General features: G+C 41.4%; 1 long non-coding RNA gene across 3 annotated transcripts in view; it reads right to left on the bottom strand.

The window, feature by feature from the left end:
- LOC144930215 (uncharacterized) overlaps nucleotides 1-15,427 on the bottom strand; it is a 130,222-nt gene that overhangs the window by 45,839 nt on the left and 68,956 nt on the right. The window contains exon 1 of one of the 3 annotated variants that reach the window (XR_013635356.1): nucleotides 7,484-7,567. The exons of 1 other annotated variant lie outside the window; for it this stretch is intronic. This is a non-coding gene — a long non-coding RNA (uncharacterized LOC144930215). Of the gene's footprint in view, nucleotides 1-1,195; nucleotides 1,317-7,483; nucleotides 7,568-15,427 lie in introns of those variants that run through there. One more of the 3 variants, XR_013635355.1, reaches the window with a different exon arrangement.

Genomic DNA, 15,427 nt, shown 5'->3' with positions numbered 1-15,427 from the left:
CCTTCTGCTTTCTCACAGTCACATTACACTTGGGCCCTGATTCTGCAAAGAGCCAGGCACATGTTTAACTTTAAACACAGAAGCAGTCTCCTTCAGCTCCGCGGTTAAAGTTAAGCTAAATTAAGTTACTCATATGCCTAAAGTTAATCACGTGTATACATGTTTGCAGCATCACGGACTTGTGAGATGATCAGGAAATAGAAAAAAAAAGTGATTTTTTCCACCCTATTTTTAAATGAAATTTGGCAGTTTTTGAACATTGCCAGCCAGCTGTAATTGTAAACTCAACAGGGCAGGGACGGAACCTTTCTAGGACCTCTGTTAAGCACCTAACACACTGTTGGGCACACAGAAATAAACAATGTGCCCTAATGCAATGATTGATGCTCATATGGCACTGATCCTGTTCCAATCAAGTAAACGGCAAAATTGTCATTAATTTTGATGGCACAGGAACAAACTTAAATTATTAAAAGCGAAACACACACCAAAAAAAGCTTGGCAAGTGTGGAAGTATCGGGGAAGGCTTTGCTGTAGCATCCCTGCTTCTGTGTACTGCATTCTCTTCTTTAGAGCTACTTAAAATCCTTTAGTATGTCTGTCATTTAAAAATATTCACACAGGAAAAAAAAAAATGTTAACATGGTCCGTCAATGTTTCAGAATGCATTTACCCAGGCTACACTTTGAATAAACAGGCCAGATCCTCAGCTGCTGTAAAATTGACTTAGCTCTGATAACATCATTTTGCAGCAAGGTAGGATCTGACTCCTCAGTGCCCCAGGGTGAATAGACCCAAATGAGGAGCAAAATTACAAGCTAGTAGAGAAAAAAAAAAAATCTAGAAATAGGGAGGGATGAGTTCCTTCATTGCGGTGTATGATGAAGTTCTCTAGGAACTCAGATTCACAATTCAGCATTACAGATGTCTGTGATTTACAACAGTATAAAGCAGGAGGACAGGAAATCCGTGTGGGGACAGAGGCAATGAGTCCAAAGGGCAAGACATTTTTCATAATAAGGGATCGTGGAGACCTATAAGCAAGCCTTTGACATTGCAGTCTGAAGAGCCAAATTGGTATGCATGTTTGAGGTTGCCATGCACCATTCTGAATTACAGGATATAGGAAACTTCTTGAATACATAGGAGTATTTACCTTTGTTTCCAGAAATGAAATATTACCCAAATCACTTACCTTTCCAAAACTCAGAGATTCTTTGGATAAACTGGGGCCTGGATCCAAAGAGTCCTTGGCATTGACTTTGCAAAACCAAAACCCAGAAGGACAAAGTTTTGCAGTACCATCCCTAGTTTTACCCTTCTCTGATGCCTGTAGTTTCCAGGAGGCATTCAGAACTTGCATAGATTCTTTCTAATCCTTGATTCTTCCACTGGGAATTTGTTCAAGTAGGTTTCTCAGCTTTGGGGCTGACATATAATGCTGCAACTGCCATGCTCTTAATTACCACATCCTTTTACTCAAAACACACTAATTGAGTCGTGATCTCACTGCAAATGAGCTCTAACCTGCTGTTTTCCTGCTTGCTCAAGTACTGCAAATAAAAAATAATGGCACTTGCAATTAACCAAAGACCAGCAATCTAACCTGCCCTTCAGCCCATGACGGGTAAAAGTTCAATTTAAAAAGTAAGGTGAATAAGTGTATATAAAGTGAACCAGGTTCAGGCACAGGTCAGACATACAAAAAATAAAACAAAACAAAAAACAGAACCCACCACTACAAGAAATTACCTCATCACAAGGCTGGAGGAATAGGCAATAGTAGGTGAAATTTTATTTTCCAAAGGTCAAAAATCAGAAAAAATATTGCACACACAAGGCAATACAACATAACACCTACTGGTCTTTGGCTAGAAGGTCATCTTTGAAAATTCAAGGTGAGCGGGAATTCAGATTATACGTGCTGCAGGGATTAAATGAGTGACCAGTTTGAGCACAATGAAGGGGGGGGGGGGTCAGATCAATTACTCAAATCAAGTAAACAAAAGTGTCACACCTATTATTATCTGTCTAGCCCTGAGGGGGAATGTGAGATTTTCCCCTAACACACTATCTATGGTGTAAGCTTTATTCACTTGGGGGGGACATTCACTCTCAGGCAGAAGGACCAGACAATGAAACCTCACTAGAGCCCCCCGACTCTCTCTCTCTCACACACCCCCTAAGGGGTGAAGTTTGCCCTGATGCAAAAGCCAGTCCAAGGTTCTTCACCCGCTGAAGTGGTGCATTGAGGCAGTACGTGTGGAAGAGGCGGTTAAGGGAGGAGGAGGAGCAGCCATGCAGGAGTTCATGGCTCCCAGAAAACAATGGAAGAGGTCTTTATGGTGGCTCTGCTTAACCAGGGATGTAGGACGGCAATACAGCTGGGGATATGATGAGGAAATGGTCACAAGATCCAAGTTTATGCAGATCCAGTGATCTCATATGGGGCAACATTTGCTATGGGGCAAAGGGGGCTGTTGCCCCCACACCCCCCAGACCTTGGTGTCCTACCCCCCAAATCCTTTTCGTGGATCTATATGTGCTATCATGTCTTCCACTCTCCCGACTTTGCAGGATACACTATAATCCCATATAACGTTCTATAGGCTGACACAATTTTGCCTCTCCTCACAAATATTATTGAAATGACACCCTAGTGCACAAACCCTAGAGGGGTGGCTATTTACTCCCACCTCAATATACTATCCTAGGGAGGTCCGCAACAACTTGACCACTGGCCTCATTTTCTCACACTTAGCCTCGCCCTGGTTTTTTTGTTTGTTTTTAAATATGTTTGCACCTATAGTCCCAATGTACCACTTGACTGTTTCCGGGGCAATGCAAATGCTGTGGTGTTGCCTGCCTCACGCCCTGACCCCAGTTGAGGAGAGGGGACCCACCTGTGCTTTGCCCACAGAAGAACCTGCCTACAGAGTCATTGTACTAGATGTCATTTCTAGAGAAACGTACAAAGTCAGAAAATTCTTCTCATTTTGCTATTGGGGAAACAAAAACCCATGAGTGAGATTTCTATAGATCATTGCATGAACATGTAACTTGATATGAGCTAGAGCAGTGGCTCTCAAACTTTGTTTTTTTCCCTGCAGACCACTTGAAAATTGCTGAGGGTCTCAGCGGACCACTTAATGATCTTTCCAAATGTTTGTACTGTTAGCTAACTATTGTAAAGTGCTTTGGATAAAAGTGATTTTATATATATAAATAAAAACCTTATTAACTTTTCTTTGCTCTACAAATAGAAGCCCACAACTCATATTTTAATATCAGTAGTCTTACCTTTCTAATGTAATGGATGTGCCCTCTCCCCCTCCACAGCAGCCACAGAGCTGGGACTGGGAAGGAGGGCTGTCTCTCTCTGGCAGCTGCAGCCCTGGAGCTGGGGAAAGTTGCCTCTTTCTCTGGCCGCCTCAGCCCCAGATGTCCCAAATTCTCCCCACCCCCTCTTCTCACCCCACTGCCCCCTCCCATCTACCCCCTATTCCCCCCAAGGCCACCACCTCACCTTACATATGCGTCTTCTCCAGGGTACAGGCACCTAATTAGTGGAGCCTCACCTGCGCGGCTCTACTAATTAGGTGGGTGGCCCTTCATTCTCTGATGTGTGGCCACCCAGGCACGCACCTTAGAGGGAACTATCCACAGACCACCTGATAGGGTAACCAGACAGCAAGTGTGAAAAATCGGGACGGGGGGAGGCTAATAGGCACCTATATAAGACAAAGCCCCAAATATCAGGACTGTCCCTATAAAATCGGAACATCTGGTCACCCTACCACCTGAAGGGAGCTTATAGACCACTGGTGGTCTGCGGACTACAGTTTGAGAACCTCTGACCTAGAGAATAGACTTTTTTTGAACTTTGTAACCATTGTTGTCACTGTAGTATCTTACCATCTTTCCCCTGCAATACTCCATGTATTCTGACTGCGTTTATGGGCCAGTTGAAGAGCCCTCGTACAGCCAATTTAATTGCTCTGAATTCCCATTAGTTATCACAGACGTAGAGTGGCTGCCTCATATTTCAAAACTTAATGAGTTCCATTCCTGTTAATTATACTTCTTTTAAAATTCCTGGTCATTTTCTCCATTAACTTCATTTATTAACTAATTAATTCCTTCTACGTTTTTAAAGCATGATACCACCAGTGAATTATGTAGGTCACCCCAAATAAGTACCAGCAACATTTTTACATTGCAAAATCTTTTGTATTCTGTACACCTGGATCATTACCCTCCTGTAGTTTGTGGTTGGGAATCATTTCCCTTTGCTCTCCCAGAACAACTCCTTATTTGTCTGTTCAAGACCCTGTTCTGATGCAGTGGAATGAGAGATTTCATCTGCAAAGTAACATGAAAATTTTCACAGTGGTGGAAGAGGTTGATTCTGTAACTAAGTGAAAGAAGCATGGATTAATAGTGCTATCCAACACCTGGTACACTTTTTGGTGTTTTGCAAATGATGGGAAGATACGGGTCATATGTGGCCTAGAGGACAGAACACTGGACTGAAACTCCAGTGACCTGGGTTCTATTCCTGGCTTTGCCACTGGCCTACTAGGTGACCTTGGACAAGTCACTTCACTGCCCTGTGCCTCAGTTTCCCCATATGTGAAATACAGCTAATACACTGGCCTCCCTTTGAGAGCTACTGATGATAAGAGCTAGGTATTATTCCTCAAGGTCATATAGAAAGTTAAAGTCTTAGTCACAAAGTCCAGAGAAATCCTAATAGATTTGCGGGGGATCATCTAGTCCCCTTTCCTTTTGGATCCCAAAGAATCCTATTTTCCCTGGTTAACACCTACCCATATAAGTCCCTACACTGCAATTTTCTAAAGAAGGAAGGGGATTGAGCAAATATCTCAGCAACATTCCTTTGGCCAAATGATGTGTAATCACTGCAAAATGGCTTTCTCCCCTTCCAAAGGCTGTTAAGCACGATGAGAATCAAATCCAGGTCTCTCTTATAGCAGAGTTATACACAGGGCTATAGGTTCTATGTACTCCCATTGAAGCGTTAGAAATTAATAGGGGTACATTGACTTCTCAAAAAAAAAAAAAACTAAAAAAAGCAAGGTTAGGTTGAATTTCACCTAGAAGCTGCATGAGCGTTAGTTGAAATAAAGAGAACACTGTAACAGACATATTTTCCTGGTCCAAATCCACCTCTCATGCAGTAGGACATCAGGGCATCTGCCACTGTAATACACACATCATTTAACACATATAATGAGAGAACATTCTGATGGGGCCCGTTCACTTTCTAGAGGGATAGTCGCACAAGTGAAACATTCAGAGACTACTTGGCAGCTCCCAGTGATCGTGATAAATTAGTTCACTCCCAGCAAAACAAAGAGAAAGAGAGATTAGTTATGTAAGGCCAAAATAAATTCCAGATCATCAATAAAGAAAAACCTCATGGTAGCTGTCAGATGAACACACCCATGTGGAATTAGAAGCACTTGACTGTGCCATAGACAGCACCATCCTTGTAATACCCCACAGATTTTATTGTGTTATTACAGGGAAAGCTAAATTTTATTAAAATTGTATTAAAATCTTGGGTGGACTCAGCATATTTGCAAAATTGGGGCTTCCAAAAAAAAAATATATCAAGAAAATATAGAAGAGCTTAATGCCAGATCGGGGACACAAGCATTTCAGACTAAAATTTGGATGTCAACATCAGGGATTATTCTGAGTAAAAGTGTGCTTGATGCTTTACAGTACAATTTAAAAGACAATGTTCCTGTCCCAAGGGGGTTGCAATGGATGGACCACTGGACTGAGACACCAGACGACCTTAGCTCTATTCCTGGCTCAGCCACTGGTCTGCTGGGTGACGTTGGGCAAGTTACTTCACCTCTCAGTTCCCCAAGCTGTAAAGTGGGGATGATACCTCTCTTGTAAAGAGCTTTGAGCTCTATTGATGAAAAGTGCTGTGAGAGCCAGGCCTTATCATTACTAAGTTTTGAGCACCTGCACTTCAGGGGGGATTTTAGGTTCTCAAAACCACTGAAAAATCAAGTCTTAATATAGATGTGATGCTTTCAGAGGAGGTAATAATCAGGAGGAGATGGGTGCAATATACACATGCATGAAATCATCAGCCCTTAGAAACTGCAAATAGTACAGCAACCAGGCCCTACCACAAACACATGAGACCTGTCCTCTTTCTACACTGGCTTCCCATAGACTACAGAGGCAAATCCACGGTGTCAGTCCTTATCTGCAAGGCACTCAGTGGCCTGCACCAAAGATATCTAAAATATTTACTACAGCTCAGGGTGAGGACTGTGGTCCACAACTCCGCTCCTCAGGCAACATGGATCTACCTACCACAAGGTCAAAATTTGTCTGTTCAGGAGACAGCTTTCTCAGGGCCTAGCCCTAGACTGTGGGATGAGCTCCCCTAGGACTAAGGATCATCACCACCTTCTGATCTAAATGCAAGGCACTTCTTCGTCAACCTGCCTTCTAGAATATAAACACATAGCAATGGATGCATTTTAAAAAAAATAAATCCCTATCCAGCACACACAACTCTCTCTTTGATGAGAGGATGGGAGAGAGAACAGATCATATATTATGGGTATTAGAGCTTGCCTCAGGGTGCAGTAGTGTGTACAGGGCAGGGGTGAGGAGGGTGATTTCTAAAGTTCACCAATATGTTGCATGCTCACTAGCCGCTCTAGACTTGTGAGCACACAGTGAAAGTTACCTAGTGTGCATGAACATAGTGCTTCAGAAATCACACCCCCATTGCCACACCACATAGACAAGCCCTGAGTCACATCACTTAATGCACTACTGCAAAGTGCTCCGATACTGTATTAGGGTGATATAAGAACCTATATAGAATGCTCGGTGTTTTACAAATATATAAAGACAATAAGATTCCTACCCCCATCTAATAATTTGAAAATCCTGCTATCAAGGATGGTTCAAATATGAAACAAAGTCTCCCAGCCACCCAGACCTATTTTAAAAGGAAAGGTTTGGGGGTTTGTTTTGGGGGATTTTTTTGTGGGAGTCAAAGGAAACAAAAGCAGTTCTGGAATGAAGAAGGTAAGCCACTACCCAAAGTACAGGGGTATTTTTTTCTTTTTGTGGATAAAAAAAAAAAAAGAGGAATTCCTGGTAGGAATACATTTCAAGATTCAAATTTAAGTTCAATAACTAGTAAGGACATATAGTAATACTAGTCATTATACAGTGCTCTAGGTAACCGAATACTTAACTGCAACTCCTAAAATACTAATCAATAAAACCCTGATTGGACAATATTTGCATGAATGAAAATGCTAAGTTCTGGTCATATGAAAGTCAATACTTAGAATAATTTTGAAACTCTATTAACCAAAATGAGCGATCCCAGTTTTTGACTCTTGTCAACCAATATTAGTGACCTGGGACAGAAATGAAGGTTTCAAAATGCTGTGAGAAATGACATACTTACCAGGCAGAGAAGAGAATAAGGCTCCTTTGCTCCTCTAACTCCATTGCAGAAAGTCACTCACTTCTTTTCCACACCATTTTAAAAAGGTTCCTTAAGAAACGGTGGGGGGGGGCATAATTTGCATACTGTACTATGCGTCTAAAGAGATTTGTTATCAACTCCTGTTTCCAGCCCCTAAGATTATATCTTGAGTGTAACAGTTTTTGCCACTACTGCATGATGGTGCAAAAAGATGTAAACATCCAGAGAGAGAGAAAAAGTGTCTTAATGAACTTATCTTTACAGAAAACAAGCTTTATTCTCGCAGCTGTTTTGTTAGCACTTATGGTACTAGATGCCTCGGACATTGCTAATGAGCTAGAACACCTTTCACCTGTAGGTCAATAGTTTGAACCCTGCCCAGCTCAGCAAAGATTAAAAGCTGTTACCATTTAATGGATATTTAATAGTCCTCACATGAAATGTCTTTGGTGAGACTCAGTTCCAGTATCACCAATTTATTGCTATGCATAGAGTGGAAGATCTTCGGAGCAGGGACTCTCTTACTCAGTGTTTGTACAATGCCTAGTACTGTTCCAAAGACACAGAATCCATCTGGGAGTCATTTCATTTGGAGTTTGTTTTAAATGGAGATGACTGAGCTTACCCTGTATATGGCTTGGTCATTTTATTGCTAGACAGAGCTTGGAACTCTATGCTAGCTGAAAGTTTTCCATTGACCCTCTCCTTACTTTCTCCCCCTGCTTTCCCCCACCCCCACCTCCCAAATGGGACTTTTGATTACAAGAAAACTGACAAAGTGTCTGCTTTCCTTGATGAATTTTTAAGTAGAAAACAATTTTTTTTTTCAGTTTCTGGCAGTTCTCAGCCCAAAAACATCAGTTTACAGAATGTTTTGAATTTTCAATAGAAAATAAAAATTTTCCACAGAAAATAACAAAAAATGTAATTGTAATAAAAAATTTTGGTGTGGGGGGAGGGGAAATCCCCACCATTTCCCAGCTAACTCCACTAAGACTGAACCTACATTACAGTTTCTCCACTGTTAGGAATCCATTTCCAAAGAGGTTTTAAAATAAAGCTTCTGCAAACCGCACTGCTCTAAGGACAGGTCCTTCCAATCCCCTCTTCTTAACAGATGAAAAACAAAGGCTGAGGGCCAGATTCAGAAGGGAGTCCAGGTGGGGCTGATTCTCTGTTGTGCTGTGGTCTCTTTACATTACTCTGGTGCTTTAATGGGGAGGGAGGGGGAGTGGGGGAGGAACACAAGCAGATCTGACCCTAGGAGAATCCTCCTGCATAAAAGGAATTCAACAGTGCTGAGTACCGAGTTGTTGTCGTTGACTTTAGTGAGAGCTGGTAGGGGCACAGCACTTCTAAATCAGTGGCCTGATATTCAGGTGTTGAAATATGGACTTTAGAACCTAACCTTCAGCACCCATTTTTAAACTCTTAGCCAAGGGGGCAGGAAAAGTATGAAGAAAAGCATCTAACAGGAGAGTGAGATATAAGCACCAACCCACCTGTCTATCCCCCAAACTACTTACACCCTAGTGTAAGTAGGTGCAACTCCCATTAACTTCAATAGAAATTTTACTTATTCCAGGAGCTGATTTTTCCCTATGGAATAAAAATCAGTCTTTCTCACTTGTAACTTACATTACTGTTCACACCACTGCTCAGTGTGGGGTAGCTGTATTTATAGCTCTCTTTTGAAACAGGTTGGTGAATGTGTGTTAAAGATCTGTTGGCATTTGCTTCTAGTGCATAGTTATACGGTAACTTCAGTGACAGTTTTGCTCTAATGAGAGCTGAATAAGGGCTGGAGAAATTGGCTCAGTGTTAGTTACAGGACCTTCAGATCTTAAGTAACCCAATGGTCATTCAACACAGTACTGGTGCCTTAACAGCCATTTTAGTTTTGGTGATGAATTAAGTGTTGCTCTGAGAAGTAAAGCTGCAGTAAAGGTGTAGTTCAAAAAAAAAATGCTGCATCTGGAATAAAATTACTGCTTGCTTCAAAAGGAGAAGAAAGAAAAGGGCACAAGTATCATTTTATTTCCTGAGAGGCACTTTTCACAGCTGACAATTGAAATCATTAGTTATCTCCTGCTTGGCTGTTTTTTGGCGGCTTGTCAGGCTGAGCCTCACCGCATGAAGGTGCTGGGAAATCTAAACGTGTGTGGAGTAAAAATCTTCATTCATAGGGGAAGATAAAGATGAGGGAAATTCTTGAAGAAGGGCAATGAAGAGCAAGAGTAGGGTCTTCTGGGGAGGTTACCTGGCATGGTCCCTTCTGATGGAATTAGTCATGCAATGATTACACTATAGCCATCAGGCTGGGGCCGGAGCATTTTGTTTTCCTAGTGGGAGTGGAATGTAATTTCAGGCAAATGAGATAAGCTTGATCAAGATAACCATTTAGTGGGGCTTGGTTAAAAACCATGAATTTAGTCCTGGTAAGTCTATGCTGCAGCGGGGAAGCATAAATTCTAGCACAGGTGGACATGCAGACATTACCCACCAGCTCTGTTCAAGCTAATGCCTAAAAATAGCAGCATGGCTGCAGCTGTACAAGCCGTGGTTCTCACTAGCCCTCCAAGTACTTACAAGGAAGTTGGGCAGGATCAGGGCTGGCTTTAGGGGCAGGCAACCCAGGTGACCACCAGAGGTGCTGGGCTTCGGGGGGGCGATGGGGTTAAGGTGCTGTTTTTGTTGTTAGCTATAAAAGGGAAAATAGAACGTTTGAAGTAAAATGTTTCAGATATTCCATACGTGGAGTCATTTTTCACTAACCTCCTAGAATGTTCCGGACCTCCGTAGAATCTCATAGAACCTTCCAAACTTTCCGAGAACTACATTTTCCTTGAACCTCCTAGAATGTTGTCAGCCATGCCCTCGTGGGTATATAAGGGGCTAGGCGTCGCCAATCCATGAGATGGAACAAAATGAAGTAGCCCAGCTGCGATATTGTGAACCTTGTTTTATTATGTAACTGTAAGCAACCTTTGGAACTAAAGGACTAGGGTCAACATTCTAAGGCTGTCACCTACTGTAACGCTATTTAATACTGGCCCACCCAATGTTGGTGCACCGTTCAATTTCTTGACCTTAGTACATTTCAGTTACAATTAAAATGTTTCTATAACTAGAGAAAATGAATTTTTATTTACTTATATTTGGAATGAATAAATACAGATTCACAGATCCTAACATGCAAATTTATCATCTTATATGACAGGGATAAATCATGCATGCAAATCGTGCATCAAAGTCATGAAATGGGCTACAAATGCAATAAAAAATATAAGGTATTCAAAAGTTTAACAAACCAAAGATGCTCCTCACCTGGGGCACAATTTGATCTAGGGCAGGCCCTGGGCAGAATTGTTTAGGCACTAGCTTGCGCAGAGCTAGTCTACATATGTCTACCTGTGCTGGGATTTACACCTCCCAGCTGCAGTGTAGACATGCCCTAAGTTTCACAACACCTTGGTGAGGTACTGTAGGTAGCATTATGCCCCATTTTACAGATGTGTAACATGAGGCACACATGAAGTGAAGCAACTTACCCAAGGTCAGACGTTAAATCAGTGACTGAGTCTAAACAAACTTTCAATGCCTTGTTCTAAGCACTCTTCTCATGGCCTGATTTTGAGAGGTGCTGAGCACTCACACGTACAACTGACTTCAGTGGGAGCTGCAGGTGCTTCTCTGAAAAAATCAGGCCATAATTGATTATTAAAGGTCCATCTGACTGACACAGCATCAATTAAGTAGCAGAAACACAGCAATAGTCCCCCTCCCTCGCCTCCAAACATTGACAGTGAATGGAGAAAAGGTTGTTCTTTAACCTGCTGTATTAAGACAGCGTGGGTCTATTCAGCAGTCTCAGAGAACCCAATCTGTATTTAGGCGATGATATTTATAATGCAACACTGTACTCTAATTCAGTTCCCAGAGGACAGTCTGTGCTGTTTCTGTTGCTCTAGCAGAAGTGAACAGCTGTCTTATCTATTTCCCAAGGCCCCAGTGCAAACTAAATCCTACCATCTCCACTTACTTTGAAGGACCAGGTACTCTAATGTGGTTGGTAGGTGGGGAGCAGAGTATTGTTTCTGGTGTTGCTTTTGTGTTCTCCTCAGGGTCATTATAAACTATAAAACTACTGAATTAAAAATTCCATCAGTCACACAGTAGAGAACTGCCATATCATAGAAAGGTCATGTGCCTAGACTTTTCCCTATCTGCACAGCAAAGTTCACCTTTCCCCAGGAATCCTTCACTAAAATGAAGGGAAAGAGAAGGGGTTAGGGGAGGATTTGTGTAAAAATAAATAAATTTCTTCCCCTCCCCAAAAAAAAGAAATTGAAAGCAAATTACACAGATTGAACCTGGGTCCTGTAGCCTGCCATTCATAAGGTCAAGACTGAATTAGTGTTTCCATCACCCCTCCCATTCACCAGGGTTTATATAATGCTGCTGATTTAATATGCTCCAGGCTGAAACCTGCCTTCAAACCCAGAAGGGCCAATTTTTAGATCTAAAGAGGTCAAGAAAATAGTTTGGAGGGGTCTTTTCAGGTTCATTTAATTTCTGGCTGCTTCTCATTTTAACAGCTAAGACTGCAGTTTTTGGACTCTGTCAAGGAGAGGGCTGAAGGCTGCATCTCCATGATCTTCTAGTCTTTCCCCCCACCCCCGCTATCAGTTTCACATATCTCTTATCCTTCTCTCAGAACCTATTTTTTACAACCCTAGAGTAGCTGGGGGTAGTCTAAGTTGAGGCATATTAGTGAACAGTGGTGGAATCTTGCACTATCACTGATGTGGATATAGAAGACAAGTCTCCAGGACTGTCAGTCTGACACCTTTCACCAACCATCACTAAATTTATGTGCTTTTAAAGTTTTTTTTCATAACATGTCTAAGACCCTTATACCAAGCCAATCAGCTAACACATGCCATTTGCCTAAGGTCCTGCCCCTTTAGACTGAATCAGTTTCACCACAGTCGCATGAACGGGGGAAAAGGCAAGTGCTGTATCAGTCTTGGCTTGCTGGTGTCACTGCACACTGCTGAATATCCAAATTTGATTCAGGTTTAACAGATCCACATGCCACCTCTTATTCCATAAAGAGTAAAACACATATATGCATATACATATAAATACATATACTTATACATACACATGTCTCACCCATACAGACATGCTCACGCACACAAACTGTATATTACACAGACACACACATAAATACATATTGTACAATATTAGCTCTATGTCCCCCGTTGTCTTAATCCATTATCCATAATAATCCATTGTATCCCCATAGTACTTAATCAAAGCAATTTTAAATCTCTTCTTGAAGATCAAATGGCTCTTTAATCCATTTATTTACAGCTTACTGAGTTATACAAAATTAATCAAAAGCATAAGTTAGCTACTTCAGCAAGGTACTTCAGAAGCCTGAAACTTTGTTACAAACAGTAATTCTCAGAGCACCAAAGGAAAGGGGGAAAAAAGATCTCTGCTCCTGTTCTCTTCTCCTCCTTTGTCAATGGCCACCTCCCTATGGTCAGTCCTTAACTTCATTGAAACCAATTATATGAATTAGCATCAGTAAGGTAATCAGATATGTGATGGTACCCCCCATAAGGCTTTATGGAAATATGCTTCTGACTGTATATATGACATAACTAGGTTATGTTTTATACCACATATGCCATGTAACATATCTCTGTAAAGGTTATGATCTACTGAATACATTAATCCTATTTGTATGCATGTATCAGTTTTGTATTTTAAGTTATGAATATTGGCTGTATACTTGTCTGATTTTAAATAACCTTAGTAAGGCATTTGACCAGCTTCTTTAGAAAGGAATTTGCAAAGTTAAGTGCCCAGTCAAGAAGCATTTAACGAACAATGGATGTTGGAAGGCTCCAATCCACATAAGAAGTCTTCCCGGAGACATTCAAGATACTATGTGGGCAATGGCTGCTGCCTGTAAAAAACTGAGTCATGCATGGATATGTGACTTGTCCAGGTGACTCCAAAACTCCATCTTGGAGCTGGACTTTGCATAGGAAAGAGAAGGGGGTCTCCATCTACAAGAGAAAGTCTATTTAAACCCGTGGGAGACCCCTCCATTTGGTCTTCAGCTGGCTAAAGAGAGAGCCCCTCCACCCCCAAGGATACCTGAAAGAAACTGGAACAAAGGACAGTAACTACAGGGGGTGAGAGTGATTGCTGGACCCAGACTAGAAGGAGACTAGTCTGTAAAAGGAAGCTTACTGGGTGAGGATTTTATCTGAGTTCAGTTTTATTACTGTACTAGACTTAGACTTGTGTGTTTTATTTTATTTTGCTTGGTAATTCACTTTGTTCTGTCTATTACTACTTAGAACCACTTAAATCCTACTTTCTGTATTTAATAAAATCACTTTTTACTTTCTAATTAATCAAGAGTATGTATTAATACCAGGTGGGCAAACAGCTCTGCATATCTCTCTATCAGTGTTATAGACGTGAACAATTTATGAGTTTACCCTGTACAAGCTTTATACAGGGTAAAACTGATTTATTTGGGGTTTGGACCCAATTGGGAGTTGGGCATCTGAGTCTCAAAGACAGAAACACGTCTGTAAGCTGCTCTCAGTTAAGCTTGCAGTTTGTGGGACATGGTTCAGACCTGGGTCCGTGTTTGTGGCCGGCACACACGTCTGGCACAGCCAGGCAGGGCTCTGGAGTCCCAAGCTGGCAAGGAGGGCAGGGGCAGAAGTAGTCTTGGCACGTCAGTTGGCAGCCCCAAGGGGGTTCCTGTGATCCAACCCGTCATAAGATAGCTAATTAGTTTTATATTTCATAGTGAATGCTTCTTTCACTGTCTTCCAGTGTCTGTCATGCCAAGTTAGTGGGGTTTGCTGAAGCCACTTAGACATAATTTAGCAGTTCCTGTAGGCAGAAAACTACTCAAAGACAAACCACATTCCTCTACAAATCTCTCACTTTATTGTTCCAAGTTTTCACAGCCATGTCTCCCTTCCCCTACAAATTTCTATACTGGCAACATGATGGCAAATGTTTTAGATTTAATCACTACTGAGCCATTACCATCATTCACTACTGGTCAAGGTTCCTCAAAGCTCTTCAGAACTGTTTCTAGCAGCACAGTGACTGCATTGTGGATGGCATCACAATCAGTTCACAGACTAGAAAGCCATATAAAAAACATCTAGAACAGCAGCAGATTTGGAAACAATGTTACTCCAATTAAAAATCATTCATGATAATCACTCCTTCCTTAAAACAATTTTACAGTAACTACTTCACTTCCAATTAGTGGTATGTTTAAAAGATAGTAATTGGACTAGCCTGTTGTCATAGGATAATGGTCATCTGCTCCTAAATAATGTCCAGTAGCTTTACTACCATTATTCCACATGATTTATCAGGTAGGTACTGGTATTTTGCCTGATGAACATTCAGGTGTGCATGAGAATTGCCCACTGTACTATTATTGGAAAGCTGTGCTCTGGTTGGCTTTGAAAACAGCTTGTATTTACGCTACCACTAATCAGACGACAGTATATTCATCAATATACTATTTGATTTTATTTTAATTCCATACTTATATGTTTCATAGATTCATAGTTTCCAAGGCCAGAAGGGACCATAACGGTCATCTAGTCTGACCTCCTGTATAACACAGGCCATAGAACTTCCCCAAAATAACTCCCAGAGCAGATCTTTTAGAAAAACATCCAGTCTTGATCTAAAAATTGTCAGTGAGGGAGACTCCACCACAACCCTTGGTAAATTGTTCCAATGATTAATTACTTTCACTGGTAAAAAATTATGCCTTATTTCCAATAGGATTTTGTCTAGCCTCATCTTCCAGCCACTGGATCATTTTTTTACCTTTCTCTGTTGGACTGAAGAGCC

This window comes from Lepidochelys kempii, chromosome 2 (genome assembly GCF_965140285.1).
Source record: "Lepidochelys kempii isolate rLepKem1 chromosome 2, rLepKem1.hap1, whole genome shotgun sequence".
NCBI classification, from domain to species: Eukaryota; Metazoa; Chordata; order Testudines; family Cheloniidae; genus Lepidochelys; species Lepidochelys kempii.
This window is presented reverse-complemented; position numbering and strand designations above follow the sequence as displayed.